Source organism: Pleurodeles waltl, chromosome 8 (genome assembly GCF_031143425.1).
Source record: "Pleurodeles waltl isolate 20211129_DDA chromosome 8, aPleWal1.hap1.20221129, whole genome shotgun sequence".
NCBI classification, from domain to species: domain Eukaryota; kingdom Metazoa; phylum Chordata; class Amphibia; order Caudata; family Salamandridae; genus Pleurodeles; species Pleurodeles waltl.
In genome coordinates, this window is record NC_090447.1 from 1,446,493,903 (window position 1) to 1,446,508,270 (window position 14,368).

Here is a 14,368-nt window from a genome sequence, read left to right on the forward strand (position 1 = left end):
CATGTTTCGTCATAGCATAAATTCTTTCCAACCAACTTCCTTGGGGCTAGAAGAGGTAACCTCATATTTTGAATAACTACATAAATACTCAGGATCATAAACCGTCACCCATGTGTTGTGAACTAAAAGGTACAAGCATATTGGGAAGAGGAATTACAACATATTATATTAATGCCATCAGATATCTATGCAGTAATAATCAAACTTAGGGCCTCATTATGAGTGTGACCATCTGAGGATGGTCACACTCGGACCGCCGCACTCAAGGTAGTCTGACCGCCAATTACAACCCTGGGGGGAAGACCCAGCAGGGGCCTGCAGTCCCCGCCGGGAACATTATTGCCGACAGCATGACTTCATTTAGAGTTGGACTCAGCCAGGCGACACTGAACTCAGAGCCACCTGGCTGATCTCAACTCCCATTACTAATAGCCGTTCCATGACGGTTTTGTCAACATGGACAGGCTGGCTGTTAGGGTGTGCTGGGCGCCCCCCTGCCCAGCACCATTGGAATGTGCACTATCTGCCTTGCAGACAGTGCCCGTTCCAAGGGTGCTGGTCCACCCCCTCTGTGCTACTGGATAGCACTCTGCTCCTTTAAGGGAGCTGAGTGCTTTCTAGTAGCACTGTTCCTGCCAATCTGACCAACAGGCACACTCTATTGCAATGTTCCCACTTGTAAGACAGGCAGGAACATTGTAATAGGGCAGGGGGGACGAGCTCTCTCCTAGTTTGGTGGTTCTGCGGTTCTGCGGTTGGACCTCCAAACTCCTAATGAGGCTGTTAGTCCTTAAGTATAATGTAGAGCCATAGCTTGTTGCACCTATGTGACACACCAGAGGTATTGACACCCGGAAACCATGATAAAAAATGTGATAAAAAAACAAAACTATTTATGAAACCAAGCCACCCCAGAGCATGCATTCTATTCAGTATGGGGGGTCGATATGTAGATGATGTCTTGATTATCTAGACTGAACCATTAATGAATAGATTGAATTTGTTTCAAATGAATGTCAACTCATACAATGAGTTTTATTTTGGAGTACAGCTTTGAAAGTATTACCTATCTAGATGTAGAACAGTTTGTTAATGATATGACACTACAAATTCAAATATATTATAAAAAAATATTGTGATTCTTTTTTACATGCATCTAGCTGACATGAAAAGAGTCATCTTGTTCCTATCCCATTCAGGGAGATGCTTCTGGCCAAGAGCAATTACAACAGATATTGGTGGTCATTACAACCTCATTGGTCTTTTTGAAAGACCGCAGAGGGACCGCCGTGCTGAAGACCGCCAGTGCAGGCGGTTTTCCGCTCGGCGAATTATGACTGCTGGCAGCCCTCCGTCCTTTTTCGGACGGACAGCTGCCAGCAGCCATACTGGTTGCTCCACCTCCACCGCCCCGTCATCAGAACACCGCCCACCGCGTGGTGGTGTTCTGGTGACGGGGGTGCTGGCGCCAGAGCAGTCCCCATGGATCCCATCCCCTCCCGGAGGATCAATGGACCATCTAAGTTGATTGTCCGTTAGGGGAGGGGGGGTGTTGTGTGCATGCATGGAGGTGTGCATGTGAGTATGGAGAAGGGGTGTGTGAGTGCGTGTATGCATGCGGGGGTGTAGTGTGTTCGGAAATGTGTGCATGTCTGTCAGAATGTATGTATGTATGGATGTGTGTGTGTATGTCTGTATGTGGGTGTGCGTGTATGAGTGTGTGTGTGTGTCTGTTGGCATGTTTGTTGGTATGTGTGTGGGTATGTGTGTTGGTGGTGTATGCATTTGTGTACGTTGTGTGTCTGTGTAGTAATGTTGGGGGTAGGGTTGGGGAGGGGGTCCTGCCACCTTTGGGGGGTGGCATGGGGGTGGAGGTGTGGGGGAGGACTTGGGGTGGGGGAGACCCCTATCAGTTCCAGGGAAGGAATTCCCTGGCACTGATAGTGCTTACCGCCATGGATTCCATGGCGGTTCCCAACCCCATGAAATCCATGGCAGTCAGCCGGGTCGTGATACCGCCGGCGGTCTTGTGACGGCCGCCGGGCAGGAGACCCAAGTCTCCAGCCCAGCGGTCATCTCCGCCCTGGCGGTTGGAATGGAGAAGTGGCGGATGACCATGGCGGTAACCTCCATGGTCATAATTTCATTTTTTTTTACCGCCAGCCTGTTGGCGGCAATACCGCCACTCCTCTGCTGACCGCCAGGGTCATAATGAGGGCCATTGTGATTTTTCACAAAACCAAACAGAGGTTTGCAAGGAGAGGGTTTGTGAGATGGCTAATCACGGCTTCTTACTTGAAACCAATGCATTCAGATAGAAGTTTTACAATTAAAGACAAAAACAAGAACTATCATGAACATTAAGCATATAAACTCAGTTGAATACTCAATAAACCCTGGCATTTTCTGACAGGGCAAACTGTGATTAACAAATAATTAACTTGTCACCTCATTATCACACTTTTTGTAAGGGACAAACATTAAGAAACATCATTAGTCCCTATTATGCAGAAGCAAGGACGACAATGCCTTAGTGGTCTTCAATTAGAAAGGTTTTTTTTTAACAAATGTGGGCACGACTGCACCTGTAGACTAGCGGTTGATAAGGCAAAAACTTATGATAACAGTGCAACCTATGAAATCAGAAGCAACATTAATTGTGGTACTAACTCTGCGGTATATGTTTTGATATGTAATTGTCATACAATATGCATTAGCAGCAAAATCAGACCCTTGCAAGACAACATTTCTGAACCTTTTAAAGCAGTGTAGCAGGGAGAACTTAAATATCCTGTTGCAATACACATCTTGGATTGTAATACAGAATATCCACCATAGCTTTCAAATTCATGCATTGGAGACAATATCATTTGATCGGAAGGGGAAAATTGTGATCTCAAATTGAGATTACAGGAACTATTATGGATTACGAATTTAAAAGCAGTGGAACTAGGGCTAAATATTGATGATGAATTACATTATTTTTAGGTGATTCTTGAGGACTATTGTAAGTGACACAATAGAGTCTTGACATGTCGGTTGGGCAGAAATCAATTTATATATTCTTTCCTTTAGTCAATTCTGACACTTCCCCCTTTCATATTTATACCATGTGATCAGTTCTTGTTCTATTTACCTATTGATTGAAGATATATTTATTAGTTGATTGGTTTATTCTTATGGTTTGAATATGACTCTCTTCAAATGCATCTTTTCAAATGTAAAGAGGCATTAGTGATGTAAATTAGATTGTAAGAGAAGCAAATGACTCATTCTTGCTCATAAATAGGTATATATGGTGAACACTTGCACTATGGTTATGTGACATTCATGTAAGGCCTAGTTTGATTTTATTGAAAGACGTTTGGTTGGTTTTATAGTTTGAGGTTTACCAGAATTGACTATGATACAGGTCTGTCAGTGACAGACAACATTTGATTCTTCTCAGTTATCACATCAATAATAGGAATATTCTTGTTTTTCTGTTTGCATGTAGCCCTTGAAACATAGATTTGTTCTAAATAAGGCTATAGTCGAAGTTCTACACAAAATGATTTTGGGTAAGACCTAACTCTTGACGATTCACTATGATGTTGAATTGAGTGAGACACGCATGCCCTGCAATATCACCTATGAATGATCACCATGAAACGTATTATACACACCTAGAACTTGAGTGTGTAAGGTGGCCTCGTGACCACCTGGGTTTTATTTGTGGTTTTTTGTACTATTGTTTTCAGGAAACTACAACAGTGGATCCTTTCTTCATGTGGTCCAGTTACATGTACTACAATTCATATATAATATATTGCAGAGCGACATACATTTATGGTCTTGATGGATGCCCAGAACCTCTTTGAAAGGTCAGAAGCAAGGCAGAAACATGTTGACGCCTTGCATATTGGGTTGAATGTTCACTCTCCTCTTACTTGTTAGTCTACTCATGGAATGCACCTGAATAAAATTGTGATTCTGTCTACCAACAGGTAGTTTTAAGTCACATATCTTGCACTCTCACTCAGACCAAATATCTTTTTAAAACACATCACAATCTCGTCACGATCACAGAGAGTTGTAGCTTCCACTAAGTACCTTTGATCCTGGTGTGTGCAGGGTCCTGATGAAGAAGCATGTCCCCTAAGGGTGGGTGACGGTTACCATCCTTATAAAAACCCTAATTTCCCTTACAGAAACATATAACCACATTCACCACAGGCACCTATTTGTGTTGTTTAAAAGGGTTATTTTGCCAGATCGAATTGGCAGTTTAAAACTGCACTACATGCTACAATGGCCAGCGTGAGCCATGTTAAAATTGCTACTTTAGTGAGTGCCACAATGATTGCTGTACAGCCCACTAGAAGCATTTCATTTACAGGTCCTGAGTACATGTAGGACCACATGCTAGGGACATATTAGTAAATTAAATGTGCTATGTTGTTGTAGGTCAATTTTACCATGCTTAAAGGAGAGAGCACAAGCACTTTATCACTGGGTAGCAGTTCTAACACCAGCATTTTCCTCACATTTCTCTGAGGAAAGGTTTCAGAGTCTGTGTATATTCATAAAATTCTTATAATCCAGAATTCTATCACATCTTCCTATTATAATGATACACCATTTGAGAGGCTGGGCTTAGAGCCCCTGACAGGAATGGTCCCAAAAAGCAACATGGAGACATTACATTTCTGGTATGTAGAACAACCTTTTTTGGGAATGTGAATAGCTGAGAAAATTGGGCCCCAGGCTTGGCCAGCATCCTGGGAAACCTACCAAACCCAGACATTTCTGACACCCAGTAAGTCCAGGGTGGAGTGACTTGCACAGATCACACCATGCTTTCATTCCCACAATGCAAACTTCGAAAATTAGTTAAAAGTGTGCACTTTCCCAACATTTCTCAGCAAAATATCGAGAATTGTCAATGAGCCACAACATTTCTGTATCCCAGCTTTCTCACACTTCTCCAGATAAAACGGATACTCCACTTGTCTGGTTGGGCTTAACTCCTGCAACAGGAAAGCCCCCTAAATGTAACATGGAGTCATTACCTTTCTGGTATGAAAACCAAACATTTTTGGCGCTGTAAGTAGTTGTTGATTGTATTTCTAGGTTCTGCCACCAACCAGGGAAACTACCTACCAATCCCAAACATTTCTGACAACTAGACACCAATTGGAGTCTAAAGTGGTGTGGCTTGAATGGATACTTCTAAATTTTCTTACCCTGCATACATCAAATTTAGACTACAATCAAATACTTTTCTCACATCTATGAGAGAGAAAGCTCTGGAATCTGCAGAGATCTGCAACATTCCTACCACCCATTGTTCCCCAAACCTTTTTTTGAAAAAAATAAATCAGTACCCCACTAGTGCACTGGGCCATATGGACTTCTATTGGTTCCTGGTTTGGCCCGTACACTGGCCCCGGGATGGCATAACCTGTCTGGGATGAGTGCAGCCCAATGAAAGGGCCAAACACACCACTTTGGTTTTCCATCATGCAGCAATACCTGGTGTCCAGTGGGCTTTCTACTCCCCTAAGGGGTCAGGTTAGGGTACAATAGCCAATTAGCCTCTAGTGAGGATGCAGAAAGATTGGAATGCCCTGGGAGGGGAGGAGGCACTGGAGCTTGCTCAAAGGGCCTCTCCCAACTGAAAAATGAAAGCCATGATGTCTAGTGGGCTTTCTATCCCCTCCCAGGTTGGGCAGATTGGGGACAAACCCTCTATCAGTGCAAGTGGTGGAGTCAGAAAGACCAAATGCTAGTTTGGGGGTGAAAGCATGACACAATTCCAAGGTTGGCCATCCCCACCCATTTGGTTATGATGTCTCTGGTGTCTAGTGGGGTTTCCACTCATCCTCAAAGGTAACAGACTGGGGGAAAACTCTTTGTCTGCCATATAATGGAGAGGGCACCAGAACTATATTGCAGATTGCTCCCCTTCACAAACAAAACAACTCTGTAATGTATAGTAGGGTGCATCATCAACGCTTAGGGATCATCAACAGGGTAATAAATGTGTGACTCTGTAACTACAGACACAATTTGATATATATATATTTGATATATTTTACATAGATGTACATAATATATACATGTGTATATATATATATATATTGTAGGAAAATCCTCCTTTTTGCCATGGTCACCCCCAAACTTTTTTAACAGATACTGGTGGCTACTGACTCTTGGCTGTGCCCTGGGTGCTTCTTACCAGTCCCAGGGCCACTGCTCTGTGTAAAGTGGATATGCAACTTAGACTAATTATAATTAGGCAGGATCAACCTACCTATAAGTCCCTAGTACATGGTAGGGCATGTAGGTTTAGAGACCCCCAGCTTAGGTAGTGCACCCATATGTGCACTGCTGAGGTGACCAGTGTCATTTTAAAGGCAGGCCTGCCTTGCTGGCTGCTTTTAAACTAAAGTATTATGCAAATTGGACTTTGGAATTAAAAATACTTCCAAAGTCTTAAACTACCTTATTTTTACATATCAGTCACCCCTAAGGCGTGCCCTATGTGCCCCTAGGGTTAAGTGCCATGTAACTATAAGCAGGGACCTTATAGAAATCTTTTTATAAGCCCTGGTGCGGTAAAATAGCCAAACTGTACTGAATGATCTTCATAGGCTAAAATGGGGAGACTTTATTTTAATTAACACAGTCCCCTTAAACGTCAGATACCTTGAGTTTGGTATCAAATTGACTGTTATAATAAATCCCACAACTTACAATTGTTGGAATTAATATAACTAGTTCAGGTAAAGAGTTTTAAAACTCTACCTGAAAGTTGCCAACTTCAGCTCGGTAGTGCCCCTCTCTGATTGGCCAGCCTCTGGCAGCTTGGCCAGGCAGCCTTGATGAGGTGTGTAGTGGTCTGGGCTGAACACAAAGGATGTTCCTGGGGGAGGAGATCTGCCTCAGCTGATGGGGAAACAGGATGGGGAGAGAAGCTACCAAACTGGTCTTCAAAGGCAGGGAAGGACATTTGGAGCAGCTCCAGACCGCCCTCACATCCTGCAACCCCAGACAATTAGGTGCTCTCTTGATTAGATTAGGAGAGGGCAGGAGAGGGGGGTGTTTAGGATTTGTAGCCACACCACTGAGTGGGCTCAGCCAGATCCAACCTCCAAAAATCACTTTCAGCCATGTTGGATTTTTGAAGAATGTTGATCCCTGGGATTAGTTTTTGCCACACTTCCCAGGGAGTGGCCATCAAAGAGGGAAGGAGCCTACCTGTGATTGTATAACCAGTGCCCTCCTACTTTCCACTGAGGAGCAAAGATAAATATGGCAGAGCTGCACCCACACCTCAGATGGAGGTGTGAAACAAGACAAAGAAGAAGAAGGTGTGCCCTGCTGGACCCCTGACCTGCAACTGGACACAGCACTCAGAAGGACTGCACCAGCTGCACACTTGAGCTTCACCACTAAAAGGACTTTGCCTGTCTTCTACTGCTTCAAGAAGGGACTCCCTGTTTGCTACAGGTGGAAAGGAGCTGCCCAGAGTCCCCTGCATTAAGTCCTGCAAGCAGCGCCCTGCTGACCAGCGTCCAGAGGCCGTTTGAGGATTCTGACCAGGTGCATTCTGGGAATTGTAGTCCCAACTCCCAAGGAGCAACTCAGAGCTTCTGGAACCCTGGATCAAGTTGTGGACACTTCAAGGACCCAAAAAGGACCTCTGAAAGAAGATCCAGAAGTTTTGGAGGGTACACAGCAATATGGATGGTAAGCTGCGGCACCTCTCCTTTCCATGTCCTTCAGGGTAAGGGATCCTGGGACAGATTAAAACACTACCTCCGGGGACATGGGGGCTGCAAGGGGCAGAAACACTTTGGGGAAGAAGGCCAATGTACACCCCATCCCCAAATTTAAATGCTCTGTACTTGGGGTCCCAGGGATGGGGTACCAGAACATTAGCAGCCCCCAGGGAGATGGGGGCTCCTGGGGCAAGTAAGTTAAAAAATTATAGAATTTGCCCGGGGGGTCCTTCTTAAACCTCTGCCCACAAAGCCTAGGGAGTCAGGGTTTTCCTACTCTGCTCCCCTATATGTGATATATGTGAAGTCCAAAGATGACTGCCAAACACCTTTATTGATATGAGGCAGCCAATCAGATCATATATTTCGATCTGCTGGCCATGCAGTACTCCAGAGTTTCTAAATATCTATAAACTTTTAACCTTAATTTCTTAAATATTACTGAACGGATTTGCCCCAAAAAACAAAATGCATGCTTTGTGAATAAAGGTCTAGCTTTCTGGCAAATGTGGTGTAATTTCTTTTCAGCCATTTTGGTTGAGCTGTGTCTAAAATTTCTATGAGAAATTGTATGGGTAAAATCTTTCGGGAAAGAGCTGAGGTGGCTGGAACCTTTCTTTTGGAAAGTTTTGTGATGATTTGTAAAATAAGCAAATTGGATGGGGGGATATGGATGATGATTTACAGAAACATATATTGTGTATTGAGTGGATAATTTAATGAATTACCCACTGGGGATTTCTGAATATATATATATCATGTTCTGAAGATGTTATATTTCCATCAATGGGAACCTCTGAGTCTTAATATGAAATAAAGCTGTTATTATATGTGCTTATTGATGAAAACAACATATAATCCAGCATTGGTGATCTTTTAGTAACTACAATGCCCCACTGCTGCATGTTGGTGACAGCGTATAAATGAAAGATCTGAATTAACAAGAAAGACTTAAATCACCTTGAGAAAGACTGTTGTCCAAATGCATTGGTGATGATGGGCAAGCTGATCTTTTGCACAATGCTGTTGTCCAATAAATGAATATGGGAATTAAAGCTCCTGAGAGTGCGGGGTCATCTGTTGGCAGTTTAGATATTTTGGGGACAGTGGTCGTGCCTCAAACATTTGCCCAGCTACAGGACACCAGTGTTGCCAGACTGCTTTGTTTATATATATATATATATATATGTATATACACACATACCTATATATGTAACGTATTTGTACTTAAAATACCACATGATAATAATTCAAGGTTTATAACATAGCATCATCCTTACCTTCCAAAAATACACTACGGAAAAGCAGCATTGTTAGCCCCTTCTTGTTCTCCTCCTTTTTGTTGTTCTCCTTCTTTTTGTTGTTTTCTTTCTTTTTGTTGTTTTTTTGTCCACCACTGTGTGCAAAAAGGACATAAGTAATACATTCCAAATAATGATGTATTATTTGTGCTTTCAGTAATTCCTCCCCCTGCTGGTAACCTTAGCTAAAGGTGTGCAAATCAATATTGTTGAACCTTGAACTAGCTAAATATGGCATAATGAATGGACATTGTTTAGAGAACATAAGTAGTGTGCATATGAATTAAGAAATACATAGACACATTTAGGGGGTCATAATGAACACGGTGGGAATCCCCGCTGTGTTCATGCTGGCGGTCTTATCACAGACCGCCAGCCCGCTTGAGACCCCGCTGGCCGAATAGTAAACATTCCACTGGGCCAACGAGCGGAATGCTGGGTTGAGACATTGCTGATGGCTCGACATGGAGCCGTCGTCAATGCCGCTGTGCGGTGGGTGCAGCAGCACCCGTTGTGCAGATCACTGCCTGTAAATCAGGCAGTGACCTGCTCGATGGGGCACTGCACGGGGGCCCCTGCACTACCCATGCCAAGTGCATGGGCAGTGCAGGGGCCCTCAGGGAGGTACCGGAGCACCTCTTCAGCCAGCCTTTCTCTGGTGGGTGAACCCGCCAGGGAATGGATGGCGGAACAAGGGTTCTTTATCCGGAGGGTAGCGCTGCTTGCAGCGCTGCCCTGTCGCATGAAGAATTCCACCATCGCCAGGCTGCCTGTCGGTAGTAGCCTGGCGGTGGTGGAAGGCTGCCTGTGGCAGTCCCTACTGTCTTCATTATGTGTTGGTAGAGACGGCCATACCGGTGGCATAAATTTCCGCCGGCGGCGGCATGGCGGTCTCGACTGCCAAGTTCGTAATGAGGGCCTTACAGTGGACAGAATTGATAATCTAGTTAATTAGAGATGGGAGACTGCTGAATTTCTCAGTTATTTCCGGTTTTGCTTATAGCATTTAATATCCCTATGCCAGGATCCTCACTTTGCAAATTTGCCCCTACTTTGGTGTCAATGTTAAGCTGATGCTGTGCTAATTGGCCCTGTTTACTGGTTTAAATGTAATTGAAAATGTACAAGATTTGTTTTTTTGTGAACTATTCCACACACAGGAATTGTCAACATTTTTGTTATTGTCAACCATAGAATATATTGGCTGCATTATTCCAGTTAAGCTTTGCCTGCCACAGAAGATATATTGTCACTTACTGCCACGAGTAAGTGGTAAATACTTGGAAAAATTATGTCATTAATGGCAGACATGTTACTCCTTCTGGGTGACATTAGAAACATGTGGGCTGTGTTAGAGAAAATAGTGGCATAATTTCAGGAACTGAGGCTGATGACGGTTGAATGTCCTGTACAAAACTGAGGTAAGCTCCTAAACAGACCAATGCTTCATCTATACCATTTCCTGACATAGCACTCTGTTTGTACTGCTCTCACATCAATTGGCCTTAACTAGCAACTCAATTGGAATGGCTGAGAGAGGAGAGTGTAGGCGTTTAAGGTTAGGGTCAAGTTACCTCAATAGACTGCTCTGTGGCCTCCACAGAGGCATTCCAAATATTTTTCATAGATATACTTAAACTTCTGAAAGAAACTGCAGAATGGTTTACTAAGGGTTTCATGAAGTTTACTGCTCAATAAGGTGACCAGGTTCAATTACTTACCAGTACATTTATAGTTGCCAAGTTTTCCAGTTGTCTGTGTCTCTTGGACAGGTGTGTAGATGTCCAGTTCACACTGTGTTATTTAAAGAGCCAAGCCTTCACCTTGTTGCAGAACTCAAGAAGGTAGGAGGAGGATCTGACGTGTTGAAGGAGGTTGTTCGATATTTTGGGTGTGATGTAGGAGAAAGAGCAACCTCCTTCCTTACTTTTGCTGATGTGCAGTGTGTGTGTGAGTGAGAGTGAGGCAGAGCATAGGTGTCTGTCAGACTGGTGAAAGTGCATGCTGCTGTTCAGGTATGCTGATCCAGCATTGTGTGAGGCTTTGTATGTGTGCTTGATGAGTGTGAATTGGCTGCGTTTGTTATGTGGGTGCAGCGTGGGATATTGAGTATGAGTCTTGCTAAGACATTCTAGATCGTCTGGAGTCTGTATAGAAGTTGGTTGAAGATTCCATTAAAGACATCGTCTAGCCTGCTAGTAATGAGTGCTTGCGTGACAGTCTGTCTGGTTTTTAATGGCAGCCATTTGTATTTTTTTTGCAGCATGTGTGGGATATGGAAGCAGAAGGTGCTCATTGTGTTGACTTGTGCTGTAATGCTGAACTTGTTCTTCTACAATGATCCTCAGATTTCTTGCATGGTCGATGCATGTTGCCATTGGTCTTAACTCCAAAGGACACTGTTTATTCTCAGTCCAGGATAGTCCAGCTCTTGTTGGTGGCTGTGATGAGTGCTGTTGTGGTGCTGTGGTTCTTTCTGAATCACTCACGTGGTGTTGTCTAGTAGGTGGTGAAGCTCAAGGTAATTTGTGCGTTGCTTATTGATGCCCTTCTCAATCACTTTTGATGGCTAGGAGAGCAGGGAGATAGGTCAGATGTTGCTCGGTTGGTTTTGGCCGGCTGATGGCTTCTTGAGGAGGGCATTGATTTCTGCAAGTCTCCTGTCATCCGAGAAAGTGGTGGACATGATGGAGGTGTGGAGGACGTTTGTCAGGGTGTTACTGATTGGTGCTGTTCCCATGTTATAGGTGTGGTTGGGGCATGGATCCATTGGGACCCTGGAGTGGATGGACGGCTTGATTGATACTGTCCATTTGGATAGGTTGCTGGTGGGTAAGTTGACAATGAGTTTACTGGGGTTGGGTTAGTGTTCGAAGTTGATGTACGTGCTTGCAATTTTGCTGTTTAAAAAGGTAGATAGGTTGTTGCAGAGTTGTTAGGAGGTGGCAATGTTGTTGACGGAGGCTGAGGGTGAGGTGAAGTCTTTGGTGTGCGAGAAGATCTCCTTGCAACTATTGCAGCTTCCTTCGATGCAATTGACTGGCACTCTTTTTTTGGTGTCCCTTAGTTGTTTCTGCGAACATCAAAGTGCCACTTTGTAGGTGGTTCTGCCAATGGATTCGTGGCTGGTTCTACACTTCCTTTCTAACTGTTTACCGGACCATTTGGTGTCTTGGAGGTCTTCTATGTACCAGCTAGTCTGCTTCTTGGATCTCATTTGCTTGTTGAGTTTGATGGGTGTGAGGGAGTCCGAAACGTTCTTAAACCTGTTGTTGATGTTGATGTCCTTATTGAGGTTGTCTGTGGGGTTAGGCTGATTCATGCTGAGGGCACTGAGACAATCTACTTCTGGGATTTTGCCCCAGTTGCTAATTAGAATGCGATACTGGTTGGGGTGTTGTCATGGAAGTCGATGATGTATTGGTTGCTCCATGTAGTGACGAATTAGAGTTGTATTTATGCTGTTGTTAGTGGGGAAGATGAGACCCAGTGTGTGTTCTGTGTGTGTTTTGCTCCTGAGATGAGCTGGGTGAGTCCAATGTTAACCATGCTTTCAAAGAGTGTTATGGAGCAGGGGCAGGTTCTGTCTAGTGTGACATTTCATTATATAATTTGTGACATTGAGTTACATATTTCCCCAGTTCTGTGCATATAATGTAACATAGTTGAGCACTACCTGGGATGGGACTTCATTTACCAGCATTCCCTTGCTATCACTGAGGAGCGGGCACACTGCACACTATTTGACAGCACATTTAAGTGCTTCTGGACTCCTACAGCACGGGACACATATTTTGAGCACCAGCTGGGGTAGGACTACATCTCCTAGCATTCCCATGCTATCATTGAGGAGAGGACATGATGCACACCTTTTCACAGTGCATTTAAGCACTTCTAGTCTCCTGCAGCATGAGGCACAACCTAGAACTTTGAGCATCAGCTGGGGAAGGACTACACCCCCCAGCATTCCCCTGCTGTCACTGAGGAGGGTACACACTGCATGCCTATTAACAGAGCATTTATCCACATTTAAGCATGCAGGAAGAACACCTGGGTGCATGCCAGGGTGAAGACTGGGCCAAGATCGGGCCTGTCTGTGTACGTCAGAGCCCAGAAGATGCTGGGCTACGCCAACCCGTTGGTTCTGTTCTTTGACCCATAGAGATTTATGCCATTGATCAGCTAATTTTAAGGTTATTGAAATTTGATATTATTTATGTAGTCTTCTACTTTTTCAATCCACTGCAGGCCAACAAATATTGGGGAAGTGCAAAGCCAGTGACTCACTGCCAACAGGTGATTGAAAGAAGAAACCAAACCCTCAGAGCATTGCTTCCAATTGCTCCCTTAGAGCTATTGATACACTTATTGAGGGAATTGATCTACTTCTATCAAATGCACCACCAGTCCCCCTGCAAGTAAGTTGTGTCCAACTTACTACTCAGCCGCATTAGTTTTGGCAAAGTCCAACTATGCATTAAGGGATTAACAGGTTTAGTGGAGACCTTTCCTCAGAATATGCTTAAGTTGGTCAAAAAGACAAATAAAGGTCAAAAAGATCAAAGTTTAGCACTGAGGGGCATTCCAAACCATATGGTTTTCCCCTCCTTGACCCGACGGACATTCAGAACTGGAGAAATAGAATTTACATATTTCAGTCAGTTCTAATCCCCTATGCAAAGGGCATACCAACTGTGATGCAATGGAGGGCTGCCAGCAGAGAGGTGCATATATTCCTACTGAGCACCCATGTGTACCCCCAGTGCAAGTCAATTCATTCAACCCTCATGTTAGAAATGGGGTCTCTGGTTGGCAGTCAGTTTGTACTCTGTCCAAGCAGGGACCCTCACTCTAGTCAGACTAAGGGAGTTACACTCCTAAGACAACCCCTGCTCACCCACTTGGTAGCTTGGCACAAGCAGTCAGGCGTATCTCAAAGGCAATGTGTAAAGTAGTTGTACCAACACACACAGTAATATAGTGAAAACACTACAATATGGACACCACAACAGTTTAGAAAAATAGGTGATATCTATCTAAATCGAACAAGACCAACACAACAAAAAACCAACATACACAAGTCAAGATATGAATTTTCAAAAGAACAGATTCTTACTCCAGAGTAAGCCTGCTTTGAATCACAAATAAAGCCGCACAGGTGAGCATGCATCGGAAAAGTCAGGGATGCATCCATTCCTTACTCCGGTCGGGTAGGCTCTGCATCGTTCTTCTCTCCCACAAGAGAATGATATGTCAATTTCCAGACGGGGCACCTCGGATCCGTGCAGTTTCACAATGAAT